The sequence below is a fragment of the Pieris brassicae genome, unplaced genomic scaffold (assembly GCF_905147105.1).
Source record: "Pieris brassicae unplaced genomic scaffold, ilPieBrab1.1, whole genome shotgun sequence".
Taxonomy (NCBI): Eukaryota; Metazoa; Arthropoda; class Insecta; order Lepidoptera; family Pieridae; genus Pieris; species Pieris brassicae.
The window spans coordinates 30,001-35,000 of record NW_025575874.1 but is presented as its reverse complement, the minus strand read 5'-3'; the positions used below and the strand labels follow the sequence as shown (position 1 = coordinate 35,000).

Here is a 5,000-nt window from a genome sequence, read left to right as displayed (position 1 = left end):
TCTCCCTGCGCGCCTCCGAGCTTTTATATACACTCTAGGGGTAGGGCAGACAAGACCGCGTGGATAGTGGGGCGCTCTGATTCGGTTTTGGGTACTTTTTGGATATTCAATAAGTAAGTAAGTAAGTAAGTAAGTAAACACTCAATTCTCACTCAAGAATTACAATATAATACACAAAATTTACAACTTACAAACAATGAAATGAATGATCTTTTTCTCGTATGCATCGCAAATGATCGATACTTTCAAAATAATCTGAACCCTTACACTTAGTCAACTCAAAGTGATTGACGTTTGACATCAATTTTATGTCGGTTTTATGAAATAGATTTTGGTCGGCGGTCGGTAACGGCCATATATGTCTTATATATCAATTTGTATGAAAAAGTTTAAAAAAAAAAAAAAAAAAACTCAATCAACTAAGTAAGTAAGTAAGTAAGCAAGCACTTAAGTTTCTTTTAGTGAGTACTATCTAGAATAATTAAAAATATCGACATTTAAATCGACGGTCCCTATTTGGAAGGTTAACCTATAGCCCTAATAATAATTATATTATTATGATTATGACAATGTTGATGTTGTTGCACTAGACACACCATAATAAACCATAAATAGTTTTTCTTACCAGAAGAGTTTTTATTTTTAAATATTCAATTTTAACTAGAAACGTATCGCTATCGCTAACAAAACCCCACACCACACACCACCACACGTTACACACATATACTTGACAGAGTAGATACTATCTACATATCTATCGACAGAGTTGTAGATATCGTGCCGTTGAACGGCATCTTGTCGCGTCGCGTGGCGATCTTGTACGAGAAACATTTTCCTCTGACATTGTATCGGAATAATTATTATAATTCATTATTATACATACATACATACATACATACATACATACATACATACATACATACATACATACATACATACATATTATTAATAAATTAATTGTTTTTTTTTTTTTTTTTTTTTTCTTCAAATAAACCCACATTGCCATTTCTCTGAGCGTGTGCTGCGAGCTTCAACGAGAAACATTCGGCGCGAAACTGTCGAGCGGCCGGCCGTCGCGCGCCGCACCTGTACGAGAAACATTTTCCTCTGACGTTGCATCGGAATAATTATTATAATTCATTATTATACATACATACATACATACATACATACATATTATTAATAAATATAATTGTTTTTTCTTTTCTTCAAATAAACCCACATTGCCATTTCTCTGAGCGTGTGCTGCGAGCTTCAACGAGAAACATTCGGCGCGAAACTGTCGAGCGGCCGGCCGTCGCGCGCCGCACCTGTACGAGAAACATTTTCCTCTGACGTTGCATCGGAATAATTATTATAATTCATTATTATACATACATACATACATACATACATACATACATATTATTAATAAATTAATTGTTTTTTTTTTTTTTTTTTTTTTTCTTCAAATAAACCCACATTGCCATTTCTCTGAGCGTGTGCTGCGAGCTTCAACGAGAAACATTCGGCGCGAAACTGTCGAGCGGCCGGCCGTCGCGCGCCGCACCTGTACGAGAAACATTTTCCTCTGACGTTGCATCGGAATAATTATTATAATTCATTACTATACATACATACATACATACATACATACATACATACATACATACATACATACATATTATTAATAAATATAATTGTTTTTTTTGTTTTTTCTTTTCTTCAAATAAACCCACATTGCCATTTCTCTGAGCGTGTGCTGCGAGCTTCAACGAGAAACATTCGGCGCGAAACTGTCGAGCGGCCGGCCGTCGCGCGCCGCACCTGTACGAGAAACATTTTCCTCTGACGTTGCATCGGAATAATTATTATAATTCATTATTATACATACATACATACATACATACATACATACATACATATTATTAATAAATATAATTGTTTTTTTTGTTTTTTCTTTTCTTCAAATAAACCCACATTGCCATTTCTCTGAGCGTGTGCTGCGAGCTTCAACGAGAAACATTCGGCGCGAAACTGTCGAGCGGCCGGCCGTCGCGCGCCGCACCTGTACGAGAAACATTTTCCTCTGACGTTGCATCGGAATAATTATTATAATTCATTATTATACATACATACATACATACATACATACATACATACATATTATTAATAAATATAATTGTTTTTTTTGTTTTTTCTTTTCTTCAAATAAACCCACATTGCCATTTCTCTGAGCGTGTGCTGCGAGCTTCAACGAGAAACATTCGGCGCGAAACTGTCGAGCGGCCGGCCGTCGCGCGCCGCACCTGTACGAGAAACATTTTCCTCTGACGTTGCATCGGAATAATTATTATAATTCATTATTATACATACATACATACATACATACATACATACATACATACATATTATTAATAAATTAATTGTTTTTTTTTTTTTTTTTTTTTTTCTTCAAATAAACCCACATTGCCATTTCTCTGAGCGTGTGCTGCGAGCTTCAACGAGAAACATATCTATCAATACAAATGTCTATGCAAAAAAAAGAAAACAAACAAAATCATATCAGTCAATAAAATAAATAATAATATTTTTTTACTACTACTACTAGTACTACTACGTGCTACTACTGCACGCCAATACACATACATAATAAAATGAAAAATCGTCTCTCTCTCGCTCGCTCTACGAGAAACATTCGACGTCCGCTCCAATGCCGACGCGGACTATTGCTCTCGGTATAGATGTGGAGCGAAACAGTCGTGCGCACAGCGTCGACTCGTTCTCGTTGCCGCGCGTCGTTCGTCTCAAATAGACACGAACGACGGACGAGAGAGAATGTGTTCTTGTTTTTGTGTTTGTGCGAAGTGTGAGAATATTATATACATATATTCGCGCATGGATGATATAGATATGGGTATGGATTTTCGGAGGAAATTATATCAAATTCGTATTTCGAATGCGAGACCGCCGAGATCTTTCCCAGCTCTCTCTCTCTCTGTGTGTGTGGTGTATAGTACATTTTATATATCTCTCTTGTGTCAACACAAAATAACAAAGAATATACATACTACTCCTCCTCATATTTTATATAATATAATATAAAATTATATTATAGCACCGCGTTCGCAGACCGTATGGTGATGTTACCAATCGACCAAGATTTGGGACCGTCTCCCCCGGTGTTATCTGTGATGTTAAAAGAATACGCTTCTAGGCACACCTCAACGCAGGGCGCCTAGCGTGTTCGACACGTGCGCGGTCGCCACGGCGACCGTATATGGAAAGAATGTATAAAAGAGGACGCACACGCGCCCATCGTCGAAACGGTGTGCGCAGCGTCGTGTTGGAATTTATCCCTCAAGCTCCGGGCGTTGATCGTATCTAGTGCGAATCATGCGTGTGTGTGCGCATGTAATTGCCAGCCGAGTTTTAATATGTTTACAATAACGTATTGAATAAAAATTGAGAAGTTGCGTTTAGATGAATGTTCAATTTTCAAATTGTCACAACATCGATTCCCGCCCGCGGGGTCGTGTTCGTTGCAGTTTTATGTCCCTCACAGTGGTCGAGCATCGTTGTACATCACCTCGTTGCGAGATCGTGACGGGACGGCCGCTCGTAGACCGGTCAAAGTTAGTCTATCGATATGAAGCGCGAACGTCGCGTCGCGTGCAAATTCGACGCGTTACGTTCACGCGTGTCGAGAAGGCGCGCGCGCAAGCGCGCGCCCCTCGACGCCGCCGAGCCAGCGGCTCGCCGAAGCCGCGTGACCGCGGTGTAGGCGTGTCGTTTGCGTAAGCAGCTCCCTGGTTGATCCTGCCAGTAGTTATATGCTTGTCTCAAAGATTAAGCCATGCATGTCTCAGTGCAAGCCGTATTAAGGCGATACCGCGAATGGCTCAATATATCAGTTTTGGTTCCTTAGATCTTACTCAGTTACTTGGATAACTGTGGTAATTCTAGAGCTAATACATGCAATCAGAACTCTGACCAGTGATGGGATGAGTGCTTTTATTAGATCAAAACCAATCGGCGGAGGGCCATGCGTCCGAAGTCGTTAATTTTGATGAATCTGGATAACTTTTGCCGATCGCACGGTCCAGTACCGGCGACGCATCTTTCAAATGTCTGCCTTATCAACTTTCGATGGTAGTTTCTGCGACTACCATGGTTGTCACGGGTAACGGGGAATCAGGGTTCGATTCCGGAGAGGGAGCCTGAGAAACGGCTACCACATCCAAGGAAGGCAGCAGGCGCGCAAATTACCCACTCCCGGCACGGGGAGGTAGTGACGAAAAATAACGATACGGGACTCTTACGAGGCCTCGTAATCGGAATGAGTACACTTTAAATATTTTAACGAGGAACAATTGGAGGGCAAGTCTGGTGCCAGCAGCCGCGGTAATTCCAGCTCCAATAGCGTATACTAAAATTGTTGCGGTTAAAAAGCTCGTAGTTGCATTTGTGCGCCGCGCTGTCGGTGCACCGCATCCGCGGTGATACTGACACGTCTGCGGAGCATATCGTCGGTGAGCCGGCGGTAAAACGCCGGTTCAATATCAAAATCCTATCGCGGTGCTCTTCGGTGAGTGTCGAGGTGGGCCGACAATTTTACTTTGAACAAATTAGAGTGCTCAAAGCGGGCTCAAAATGCCGCTTGAATATTTCGTGCATGGAATAATAGAATATGATCTCGGTTCTATTTTGTTGGTTTTCAGAACTCCGAGGTAATGATTAATAGGGATAACTGGGGGCATTCGTATTGCGACGTTAGAGGTGAAATTCTTGGATCGTCGCAAGACGAACATCAGCGAAAGCATTTGCCAAAGGTGTTTTCATCAATCAAGAACGAAAGTTAGAGGTTCGAAGGCGATTAGATACCGCCCTAGTTCTAACCGTAAATATGTCATCTAGCGATCCGCCGACGTTACTACAATGGCTCGGCGGGCAGCTTCCGGGAAACCAAAGATTTTGGACTCCGGGGGGAGTATGGTTGCAAAGCTGAAACTTAAAGGAAT

At 41.2% G+C, this 5,000-nt stretch overlaps 1 non-coding gene across 1 annotated transcript in view; it reads left to right on the top strand.

Annotated features, from left to right (window-relative positions):
- Positions 1 to 3,785: 3,785 nt before the first annotated feature.
- LOC123719083 overlaps positions 3,786 to 5,000 on the top strand; it is a 1,906-nt gene continuing 691 nt past the window's right edge. The window contains exon 1 of the ribosomal RNA XR_006755149.1: positions 3,786 to 5,000. This exon is cut by the window's right edge and continues 691 nt beyond it. This is a non-coding gene — a ribosomal RNA (small subunit ribosomal RNA).